This window comes from Varroa jacobsoni, unplaced genomic scaffold, assembly GCF_002532875.2.
Source record: "Varroa jacobsoni isolate VJ856 unplaced genomic scaffold, vjacob_1.0 scaffold_60, whole genome shotgun sequence".
NCBI classification, from domain to species: domain Eukaryota; kingdom Metazoa; phylum Arthropoda; class Arachnida; order Mesostigmata; family Varroidae; genus Varroa; species Varroa jacobsoni.
The window spans coordinates 89,492-103,036 of record NW_019212962.1 but is presented as its reverse complement, the minus strand read 5'-3'; positions in this window follow the sequence as shown (position 1 = coordinate 103,036).

Here is a 13,545-nt window from a genome sequence, read left to right as displayed (position 1 = left end):
AATTACTACCCATTATAGGTAATTGTAACAATTAGAATTGGGTCGCCGTCGCAGTAACTACTGTTATTGTCGCTGGCATTTAATATGTATTATTTCTTTCGTAGAAGATAACCCCACATGTGGAATAGCTGAACTTGGACAGATTGTTCGAAAATATCAGGTAATAGATATGTATCGAATATGCATAAAGAGAAGGAACGACACAATCGAACCTTAAAGTTCCACATATTATGCTTATTTGACCCTTTTAGCAAATGTACTGAACGTATGTAAAGAAAGCATCGACGGCTTTCAATATGAGCTTGTTGAAAAGTCGATACCGAGTGAGAAATAGCTTTTTTAAACGTTGTTGTTGTTAAGTTCAATTGACGATATCGTTGGCACTTTTTGATTTAGTGAATCTGAAAAAACAAAAAAAATTGAAGGGCTCATCTTTATATACATTTAGCAGTGCATATAGCATTTTTAGGGGGGTATGAACTTCACAAAGTCCTGCAAAGCTAAAGCAATCGGATGGAATTTACCAAGTACATGATCAGAGAAAATTCAAGGGGAATTTATATGTATACCAAACTTAACCAAAAAAGACGGCAGATCCACTTAAGATCGGATTTACTTCCGGGATTGTTTTCCCAGTTTTTTCTCCAATAGAGAAACTCAACGGGGCGTATAACAGACGCTGGGCTTCCAATGAGAACGCGTTATTTTGTTTTGGAATTCCAACCCGCAAATAGCATGCAGTCAATAGCGTACCCATACGCAAATGTCCACGCACTGACACTCGATTCGTAGTGACTACGTGATTACGTTCACTGGATTTTACAACAGAGGTAACTTCTTCTACCAGGGGGCTTTGTTTCGACAGAACCGATTCAATTGGGCAAAATTCCCCTTATGGCTAAAATTACTAGCTAATGCCACCTTGTCGAGAACTACTCTCAGTCAGAATTTGTTTCTTTGCTCAATTCTCCGCCAATGTATCGCAAATGGACATATTTTTCAGTCTGGGTCAGGTTCGTCATGATTTGAACGGCTGGGATGCTGTACTTGACGGCAAATTTCGCTTCAATAAATCACGGCCATCTGTCAAATATACATGAAAGTTAAAAAAAAAAAGTCATCGATTATGACCAAGTCTTTGCTTATCGTGATCGTAAGCTCTGCTTTGCCAGAACACACCAAACTTTCGGATAGCGAAAGCCTGTTTGTGTAGAAAGGGATACGCTAAAAATTATGTCGAACAATGATAGCATTCCGCTTAAGCGGGTCTTTTATTACTAAGACCCGGGGCGCAAGAAAGAGAAATATTTCTACTTGATATTAATCACTGGTAAAAAAAATAAACTCTTCACCTATGGTCACTTTGTTTTCGACGAAAAACAGTGGATAGCCTGTGTAGTCCTGTCTCGTACTTGTTTTTTTGTCCGCTTTTCCGCCGTGCAGTCAATAGCCTCCGCTTAACGTTGAACCACGCTGATGTTTATGGCCGTGAGCGCACAGGCTTACCGAAAAAGTTGTACCTGCAGTGATATAGGGTACGTTATTTTTGGAGAAATGCCCTATTATTAAAAAATATATGTATATTTTTTACAATGGTAACTAGTTCGAAAAAGCCAGGAAAAAAGCTGATGAAGTGTCCCTGTATTTCCTGCTTCGAGAACAACTCACTAACGAAGGTAAATAATATAGTCTACATTGGAGCCGTACGTTGAAAATATGCATAAGATAATATTTCTAATGGTCAGGGCTATTACCACAAGCTATCTGGAACCCACATTCGTAACCCACATTTTCGCATTTAAAACTTGGCCAATCTTCAGCGTAACATAATTCAGCCTTCGGATATCGAAGGTGAAGAAGATATATCGATAACATTTTGCAGAATAGATGTACATCTAATACGATTTAGCTTGCGTGTTATGAAAGCACTTCGGCAAGCAGACGTACAAATCACCAATTACCCAATATACTAATTGTCAATTTATTGCAGGTAAACGTGTTAAATTATGTGAATTAAACTGGAAACGCTTTTAAATGAATTTGAATTACGCGCCACGTTTAATTTTCCAACTGTTCGTGTTGTTTCTTGCGTTTAATGATTATTATCTCTTTGAATTTCTGATTTAGCTAAAACTAGTGTTTTATTACCACTATCTTTATGGACAATTCTGTACCTGTCATAGCGTAGATGCCCTGGCCATTAAAAGCATTTCTATGAAATCTATTTGCAATAAGAAATCGCCGCACTCACTCCCGCAAATAGATTCTCTCTTTGATCGTCACCACTGAAAGGCCGCGATAACATTATCGTGAACTATCAGCAAGATCGGAGTTAAACGGCAGCAGTGCCGTACTTTTTTCGAATTATTGTTTATGCTTACATTGTGATTAGTAGGCGAAGACGTTTACAGACAGTTCACATTGTGTGCATAATTTTGTCCAACATAAAAACCAGTTCACATACATTTTTAAACGCGCGCGTTCAACTGTGACAAAAATTGTACTGATCATTTTGGGCTATTTTATATGTAGACGTAGGACTTCTGAAGCTGGCAAGGGGAGGTAATGTACACAACGAACAAATCATTCATACAAGCTTCTTCCTTTAGCTATTCTTGGAGCCTCAAGTCCTATTCGGCGAAAACAAGGAAAGTCTGTGTTTCCACCTACATATTCTGCGACATATACAAGAAAAAGTTGCTTAACTGTAAATAATTCGTATTCAAAAATTAACAAACGGGTGTTTTAAAAAAAAAAAAAACTACACAATATTTTAGGTACTGTAATATTTCTCTTCTAATTTAGGACCTTCAGAGCCACCGCGAACCGTAGCTTTCTATGTATACTGCAGCCCCTCTTAGTCGTCGCTGCTCTAACCAATCGTGCTATAACACGTCCTTTACACAAAACAAAACACTGAATTGCCAGATACCACAAGTCATTTGTCAAAACGAACATGGATAAATCTCGAAATGATGAATAAAATCAATACATTAACAAGTTCTATGTGCGTACTAGGATGTATTCTAAGCGTGACTATTACTAGATAATCGATTAATCATTAAGACCTATTACAAGCTAAGTTAATTTAAAGTGTTCGGTAGATTAAAAAGGTGACGGTACAAGTTTCCACGGTGGTCCGCTATGAGTTGCCACATTGGGAATGTAGTTTTGAGCTGTAAAAGGAGTGAATCGACACATGGAACACGGAGCTTGATCGTACGAACGGAGGCCGCGTCTACCGTGGCTGCTAGGGCATTTATCAGTCAAGGATGGACCAAACCCAGCAAATAAGAAAAGGCGCAAAGAGTTGATCAGGAAGCAGGAGAGCTCGTTCAACTGATGACTCGCTACCGGTCTGAGTTTGCCTGCTTTATGGCAGTTTCCTTATGTTGGATTTCTCGTTCGGCGAGTGCGGGAAAAGGCAACGACAGCCCGAGAAAGACATGGAGTACAACTACGCAGAGCCTGCAGACGGCTCGCACAAGCAGGGTACATTGCTAGAGGCACCGAGCGATTCGGGCTAGGCAGTTCGAATAAAAAATATCAAATTTTTAACAATAAAAATCGAAATAAGAGCTCGTCGACAATGATCGGTTCGTACTGCAGCGGGTGTCGATCGCGAAGACCACCCGTCGTTTTGCCTATTTGAGTCGGTCCACTAGGCTCAACCGATAGTGGACCAGAATGGCTGCTGGCAGTCTGACAGACTAGCAATTGTGGGCAGTGTAAAAAATGCAAAACTTTTCTCGATTACAAGTATTGCATTAAAGGAGTGACAAAAAAATAACTGCCCGCTCGCCGCTTGGTGACAACAAAGGCTCTAGCAGGCCAATGCAGTAGTGGACAGCGAGGTGGAGATCCGAAAGCATAAAGAAGTCGAGTTTTCGACCGGTTCATAATCCGAGCAGCGTCTACGCTGGCATTTTTTGTTTAGCAACCCTTGAACGAGTTTGCATCAATCAAGCCCTCCAACTGAAAAATCTTTTTGAGGTTTTTAGATCAAACGAACAAATATACTGTCGAACGTTGGTGTTACTTTGTTAGCTCGACGTTAGGCTTCTCCTGGATCGCTACGGAGCCCAACGACTGTTTGAACGTACCATTTTTAACTAATATAGATAATCATCTGGCCAAACTGTCGATTGGAAAAACGGGCATCCTTTAAACATATTGGGTTAGGACCCACCTAGCAGCTTGTCCGCTTCCCAGTTTCACTATGAACACTTCATAAAATTTATGAGAAAGGTACACTTTTGCTTATCGAGCGTTCTCGCCATTAAACGTCGGAGTTAGGGGATGCATGCATCTATGGAGTTCAGTAGCAGTACCATTCGGTCGAGTACCATTAGATGAGATAGGTAAGCCACCGTTTCCGTGCTGGGAGCTAGTCAACAATGTTTTTGATCAAATCTCGAAAGGGCTTAATTTATTTCAGAAATATTTATTCAAACAGTCCATTTAACAGCGCGATAGAGTATTGAAAGACTTGAATGTCCGCTATAACAATTTCCGCTAATATCAGCTTCTTAACATATTTGCTATTGTCGGATACGGTCTTCGCAAGAAGAGCTGAAGATCTCGAAAAGTCGAAAAATGCTTATACTTACCGTTAGATAACGATGCTCTTTCAAGTTAAACTGAATATAAAAATAGACACCATTTTTTATAGAATAATTTTTGAACATCTATTGGAATTACGAGAGAAAAACTTATCAGACTTCTCACAAAAGCTGCATGATTCGATCCCTATCATAGCTATGCGTGTTGCTAATAATGCGCTACCGAAAGCGAAAGAAAATTGTACTTTATTGACGCGTGATTATTTTGTGCCTGCTTACTAACTAGTAATGCGCCTCGATCCTTAATATAATTCGTCACAGTTTTTTAATGGACGCTGGATAAAACTCAAAATTAGCCATGTATAATATTAAATACGTGGTGATGATCGACGTATACAGACAAGTACTGCCCCTTATCCTTCATAGTGGCCCACTCCATTGTATGTAATTTGAACGTTCTATTCAACAACACATATGTTTCAACATTGGAAATTGACCAAATTTATAAACTTGTTTTTGTGTAAGTGTTCTGTAGCTACATTCAGATCGGAATGACCATGTCAATGACCCTATGTCAGGCACCAAATGGTTTTCTATTCATAATAGCGACTTTCACTCGATGTGGCCAGAGCTGCACCGTTCGTACCACAGAAGTTACTACAAGGATTTCGTCGAACTGGGGTGAGGCCGGCTTGATGACGATATTGTTATTGTCTGCATCAAGTTTGGTATACGGACACGCGGCGTACGTTGGGATTAGGCGGTAAATTTGCACTCTTCTATAATGAAAGTAGCCATTAGATTGCAATCAAGCATCTCCGTCGATGTTTCGCATAACGCTGTAGAAATTGGTGAAGTTACTGAGCATAATTTGTCATGCAATCTAAGTGAACTTTTTCGTGAGTCAGCCAAAATTTTTGCCAGCCCGATTTACTTAGCCTATGTCGAATCTAAGTAGTAGAGACACGTTTGAAATAAAATGCTATCGGCTTCATACAATCTATAGTTGCTAAGTATATTTGAAGTCTAACGTGATTTCCGCTCTTCTAGCGTTGCCGGTTTCTCGGAGTTAGCACCACGTGTAATGGCCAAAGTTGTTAGCTTTCAATCAGTTGAAGAAGTTGTTGCTTGCCAGATTCAATTTGTTACTGGCTATAGCAGAGAAGAGATGTAGAACGTTCCGTGAAGGAGGAAAAGACCCCGTTTCACGCCTCACCCTCGAAAAAAAAAGCATACATTTGACTTTCGATGTTTGATACCCTTTTCCGAACATATTAGAAGATTATTCTGCTTCTATTTAGTTTGAAAGCGTGATTTGGAAAGGAGCAGACATTCTAAATAGGCACAATTTATCCTATTTGTAAGCTAACATTAATGATTTGTCTCGAACAAGTACTCACGTAGTCATTCACCTTGTCATCGCTACATAGTTACTGTCATAGATTTACACTGTCAAAGGCGTACTACAATGCTAGTCCTGTGGCTGTGTCCTATCGAAGTTGAGTCTCGTTTTCAGCGCACGATTTTCGATCTTAACATAAATAATTGTGCTAATTTCCATATTTTTTACTAATTAGATAAGTGCTTGTCTATGAGCTGCTAATGCTTTAAAATTATGATATTATGATATGAAGCGATCAAAATACTTAACCACATATATATCTGACTACGTTTGTTCGTGTTCACGAACCGATTAAGCTGACTGAAATGGCAAGACGCTGGCTCTCAAAAAAAGCTCGGAAACTTTTTAGTTTTCTATGCTTTCAGTCGATCGGTCCACTAGTGAGCTGATCCGGGGATCGGCAGCTGGACTCCATCGATCACCTTCACCTTGAATTCGGTCCTGGAGCAGCTCGGACCAGCGACGCATCACTCATGGCTTCATTCATTTCTCCATTGACAACTGAACCCATATAACCGGTCCTAGGCGGACACGTGCTATCTTGTCGTGGTCGCTTATCATACCATTGTGCAGTAACGCCAATGTAATGGTATAAAGACAGCACACCGGAGCAAACTAGTGGAGCTCTAGGAGTTGATCAAGCAAACGATTCCTACATGATCGAGAGCACAGAACGGCTCAACCCGCTCATTTGGACGACCTTGAACTTGAAGCCGCTACTGCACACGTTCGTGGACGCCCTGCTACATCGAACTTCCTGTAACAAGGCCAACAGCGAAACGGGCAGGGTGCTAGTGAAACGGTTCCGGCTTTCGTGCGAAGATTTAAATTTTACGCTAAGCTCCACCTCTTTTTCGCTTTATGGCGGTTTGTCTGTCGTCTTAAAAGTACTAGCCTATCCATTATCTTTCAAGAAGAAGAGCTAATATGGTTGTCCTTTGGTTTTTACGGACGACCATTTCGGCAACTGGTTTCACTAGTCCTTGATACAAATGTGGCTTGTGAGTTACGGAACTGAAATAGACGGCCAAAAATGTATTACATAAGCGGTTAGCTCGTCTGACGAATCAACAGCTTCAAAACGACCTTACTTGCAACGAACGTTGAAAATATCTACCGCTGCATACTATGCAGTGATTTAAGGAAGGACGGTACTTAAAAAAACACAGGTATTTAAATGAACTTATTTGCGGGGGTATGTTGCTTATTTAAAGTAACCAACTAACACATTTAAAGCACTTCTTCGTGGCCATGTCAAATGTCTACAAGGACTTTCTTGTAGGCTGCCTTCTAGAAGTTAATCTTGTTGATTATTTTAGATATTCGGAACTATCAAATAAGCTCAAATAGCCCGTTATTACAAAATCCAAAACATTGAAGAAACTTTCACATCTAACGTGCGTGTCGTAGGCATGTTCATTCAGTTAGCAGAGCAACATCTCATTGTAGGAAGAATTCAACATCTAAGGGCGCATCGAGCCGCTAATTTTACACAACGGAAGGATGCGGAAGACGATGGAGCTGTGGTTCAAGCGGCACCTTCCCAGTGCAAATAGACGCATACCTCTCACTCATGCCTGAAGCTCCAGGCCCAACCGCCACTAGAGCCAAGGAGCACCGATGGCTCACAGGTCCGTTTACAGCGGGAGTTAGTTAAGGCCAAAGACTTCACCCTCTCGTATCTTGTCTTCCTTTACTCCTTCCCCTGCCCTTTCAATATTTCCTCAATCCAACACTCCGGGTGGTTCCCAGCAACCCCGGATATTATATGAGAGAAATAGCAGAATCTACACAGCCTGCAATGAAAGCTCTGACTCCCGTTTTGCTGCTTATTCAGAGGGTATATAGCGCCTATTGCCTAACACACGACGCAATGCAGCGTTAGCAAAATTACAGAAATCTCAAAGGAACTTTTTTTATAAACAATTTAGGTCTACGCTGTTCAATAACCAGTTTTTTTGTTATCTGAGAGAATCGTATATTAGCTATGATTGTTATAACTATTATTATTGTTAATATTATCTAAGAAGCACCAAACATTAACGGAACATGCGTTCTAGCTTACGGTCGGTCAAATCGGGTCAGCTTGGACGACCCTTGTATTGCTCCTGATCAGAATATAGCATTTAAGAGGCTATGTGGATATAAGCAAGTTCGTACTACTACAATATATTAGGATCATTTGACTCGAAACATTTTTCAGTAATGAACACGAGGGCGAGATCAAAAAAGTACTAACAAAAAGGAAGACCTACTTGACTATTTGATAACTGAAGTATCGACGCACAATTGTTTCGTATAATTCTGGTCAGGCAAAATTAAGACTGATAAGTTCAGAACTTTGATAAATTAAAGCAATGGGCTAAACTTAAAACAATAAAGTTTTTGATTAATAAGTAATAAGTTTTTTTGAGTTATGTAATTGTGGCTAAAAGAGCTTTGAACGTGTAACGTCTATTCCAAAAATAAGTTCTACAATAATAATAATAATAATATTTTCCATGTTTATAGCAGCGGTGAAAGATTGCCAGGGTCGAGGTAACATTATTCGTACCCGAAATACCCTCGATTCACACCTCCTGCCAGATCCTCAGATACGTTAACGTAACTATCGTGTTAAACGACAATCCTAAAAAGTAGCGGTAAAATATACGTACTAATTCTAGTAGGCTACATGGACCGCCCTCACCTTAATTTAAACCGCCTCGAAGACTTTTCGCTGTATACGACAACGTCTAAATAGTACTTTCTTATTGCAAGTGCTCTGTAATAATATTATCAATTTTTTTTTTATTATTTATAGGCAATAATTAGGATAGGTAGAAAATGTCACGTTAATATGTTCTTGATTGAGAAAACTTCACGACAAATTGCTTCGGCATTACATCGACTATTTTTTGCATCATTGCTATAATACTATGAAGGAATTAACCATTTCCAGACCAAACGAAAAAGAAGCTATCTAACATATAGTCTGTCTTTTTTTGGTAATCTGGTTTCTTAAAGCGATGATTCGTTGACAATGAGGCATTGCCAACAACGAAGTCGTAATATTCTACGACTTAATGTCAAGGTTGACTAGCTGGCTGAAACGAAACAACAGTTGGAATGTTTTGTTGGAATTGAATGAATTATCTTTTCGCCCTTATATCTTCTTTACCTAACCTTCGTCCGTTCCCATTTTTCTCACATCCTTCAGCAGGCTGACCGCTACTGCTGATGATGCTAAAACAGCGAGTATCAGTGAATTTTCGTAGAGAGTAGTTTTATTCAAGAAACAGACCCAAGCAAATGAGCGAGAAAGTGTTGCGCCCGCCAGAGTGGTATGGCCATTCGGTAAAGAACCTGATGATCTCGGTGCATAGAAGGGCAAATTAGAGATCGTTCTTTTACTTTCAGGTGTTGTTACATGTGGGTCCTTATTAGGCCAACCCGATAATGCGTTGGACATGTTGAATTTTCCAGAAAAATTACCTCTCTTATTCGATTTCTGCGACTGAGCTGCATTGACAAAAGGTCTGCATTTACGAAAAATGCGGATCGCGCCATTGTTTAGAAATAAACAGGTTTAAACTACCTTAATACTGAATTTTAATACATATTGAATGAACACTTTTCCTATTTGAGTCTTACATCTCATGTATTTGAATCCGATCAGACCTTTGCAGATAGCTCTGTGAGCGTATCATCTATCTATCTTTGGTACCGATAATGCACTAAAACATATCGCTTTGTATGTTTTTGTAGCGAAAAAAAAAGCTGAGCAAGCAGTCACAATAAAATTGCTAACGCTAATGCTGCTGAGAATCAACGATACTGATATTATTGCTTAGTTCAATTATTAGAGAGCCTGGCTTATATATGACTAGAGTTGTCTGTGAGTGATTGTTTGTAGCACCTATCATATCTATTATGCATAGCACAAACAGGATCTCGGTCAGATCTCACCGACTGCAATTGCTCGCTGAATAACATTGCTAGATCACGGACAACAACGTCATGTTTCCTAGGGATAATTAGAACTTAGCATTTCATTGCATGATGCTCATAGTAGTAGTTGTATTCGAAGCCTATTAGAACAAGCATGATGAAGGTGGATGCATTTTTCGCTTTGTCAGTTTAATCGAGTGATGGATGAAGTGTTACCTGTCTGAAGTTAGGCGCTTCTTAGCGACTAACAAAAAAAAACAAATGGCACCACCCGCATTCGGCCATCAGTCCTCCTCCGGATCTTCGATATCATTTTGCGACGCACGACACTCTACGAGAAACGATTGCAGCAGGAATGCTGTACATAGAGGCTTTGCCCCTATCTTTCTTCATCTTTAAGAGTCATTATTATGGTATAGAAGGAACAAGTTTTTTTTCCTGTTAGAAATGCATTGGCCGTTTTTTAACACCGCTCTTAACAATGTATTGTTCGAGAGCTCTATTTGGATACGTCTATTAGCCTTCGTTTAATCACAGATGGTCAGGCGAAACGCACGAAAGTTTAGTTGAAATGTTTTTTTTTATTCGAACGTACGTGCATTTGATTCGATTAGTCTACAAAAGGTGTTGAATCGTCGGGAGTGTTGATCTATGTTGATTCTATAAAAAAAAAAAAGACATGATTTTAATACGAAATCCACATTACGATTTATTTCCGCCGCCGATAAAAATTTACGCTTGCAGATTTCATAAGCTAATTTTTATCTGGTAATTTTGCTCTTTCAATAGGGCTCATACACGCAGCTGATTACCATTGCACCTTGCAAGACGGTGCCTTTTTTAACGTCCCTATCAGGAACTTTATCGTTAGGTGTCATATACAACCGTGATGGGTACATGTCTACCAAGACTTAAGTGATAAATAAAGTTTTTAGTAAAGTGAAAATTTTATGGAATTGGTGTAGAATCGAAGCTATATAAACAATAAGATTTTAAATACGATTAAATGTTTCTGGTAGCACCTTTGTGCACAACTTATAAACTTGTTCTAAGCTTACTAGTAACGTATTTGAGCATTTAAACAGCCACGATAGACAGTCGATTTGCACTAGATCAAAGGACCACCAACAAATTTGTTTAGTCATCGTCGGACAGCGCAATAATGTATTTAATATTTCTCTACGCTATATTGAGCTCACTCTTCACTCAGAATGTCGTAATGACAAATAGATCTTTATATTGTATTTGTGTAATCTAACGACGTAGACTGCTTTCAAGAATATTTCTATTGTCACCTATATAATGCCAGCAGATTTATAAAGAGTATTAGCAGGCGATCAAATACTCGAAGTCCATTGTCTTGTGTTCTCACAGATTTCGGATGAAGACGAGGATTAGAATGCTATAGCGTGCGGTTGTTCCGGAGCTCGTTACTTTCTCTGTGTGATTACACTGTGAAAGACATCTGATATAACCCGCCACGAAAACGAATGCACCGCTAAATTGGTGGCCTTCGTGGAACTTCTCAAATAGCAAAGAGAATAACATATAAGCATCAGCATATTGCAGCTAGTAAGAACGTGAAAACTCTGATTCTGGATGGAAACAATTTTTACTTATATACTATTCAGTTTAGCTTCACACGCGTATGACACTATTCGATTAGTAGGTTCATAAACAAAAACTAACTAGAAGACTTCACGGTGAAACCGGGAAGTTTATTGCACCTTCCTATTAGTTCTATATAAATAGGCAAAATAATATTTTGTTGTTATTTTAAATATTATTATTTTTATACCTTATTTATGTTTAGAACCACAGTGGATAACAGACATTTCACTCACATCCTAAAGCCCATCCTTATAAGGGCTGCGTTTTATATTTTAAACAAGAAGAAATCCAATTTCTTTTAAAAATATTTTTTTGAGCGAGTCATTGGATGTTTGTCAACATTTGTAACCTCAACTCAGAATTTTTTTTCAGAAAATAAAGAAACATAATCAGAGCAAATGCGGCTGTGTTTAAATTAATATCGCAATAAGTAAAGAAGCTATGAGTTTTTTTCTGCTATTTTTTGTATTCGTCTTAGCTTTCAAAGATAGAAACCGGATACAGATAAACGTGCGAGGCTAGATAAGTTGGTGATATTAATGCGCGCTTTGATACGACATCTTAGAAATATTCGGTTTTGTTGACGCCGAGGCTTGGATAAGTGAACACTTGTTTGAGGAAGCTGGGGGCTGCAGGTCCAAGCTGAGCTAGTGACATACAGTACACCTGCAATTAAATAAATGTACCGTATACAGCATTCACTTATGTTTTTCTGTGCCGATAAAAATCATATACATAAAGCCATGGCGGTTTAGTTATAACTCTAATTCTGAGGCTAAAAATCAATAGGAATGTGTAGAGTTATCCATGCTGGCCATTGACGTCTTAACTAGATAGTAATTTTTACTAGATTAACTTCACGGAAATCGTTTTGAGGAAATCGTAAAAATGCTTTTGAAGAATAGAGTTTATTTGGGAAAAGAGGAACATCTGTGAACCATAGAAGAGTAATTCCGGTTGAAAAGCCAGTACGTATTACCTCTTGTCCTGCACTAGAAGTGCGTCTACTATTGTGGTGAAAAAGTTAACCCTGGGTCGTACACAACAGAACACATTGACATTGGTTGTTACGAAACCAAAAAGCAGAGCTTTAACTTGATACGAATACTAACAGGTCTCAAAGGATGATAAATAGTTTGTCAATAATCCAGATTTGAAGCTGAAATATCAAGGTCGATAAATTTACAGCCTTTCTTTTCTTACTACTTTCATTTTACTACTAATTTTTTAGAATTCGTTACATGAAATTAATTGAAATAGCGAAATGTCGTTTATACAGATATGTTTTTACTTTCAAATCCACAGAACAACTTATATGTCAGAGAAATATTTTTCATATGTTTTATAAATCCATTTTGAAGGTTAGCAGTAAAATGATGGATTGGCATCTCATTGGAAAAAACGGACGGATCTCCTTCTCTCACCTGAAGTGCGGCTCTAACGATTGACTTTGAACAAAGAAAACTTAGCTGAAGGTTCGATCCTCTTTGTCGACAACGATTCAATAACTTTCCCAATCCATTGAGTTCTCGTAATTCTCACTCGTTACTTTAATACCATCCTTTATTTAGCATTGTTTTAAAAAGCGGCAGTTATCGTACAGAATCAAAATGGCAATCCCACGCAAAATCCTACATTTCTCCGAAGAAGGTAACAGGTCACAGCAATACTAGTTGGTGGCGCGAATTTTTGCAATTCGACGGATGCGGCGTCGCCTCCTCGGCTCTAATGGACGGAACGACATCTTCACTATCATCTGGAGCTAATCATCAACCGGAGCAATGCTTACTCAAATGTTTTGAGCCAAATACAAAAATTAAGTCGTTCGATGTGACCGTCCGTGCAAGCGTCAATCATACTGGTCAAGTGTATGACAGTTAATATCTTAAGTATTGTTCCTGAGAGGCTTTGTTAGTAGACAGGAAGTTTCGTACCTTGAATCCAATTCGGAGGCTGTAATTGGGTGAGTCTTCATCGAACGTATGATGCACCGTTAAAGCACGAACATATATAGTTGTATATTTTGCGTATTGTTATCCA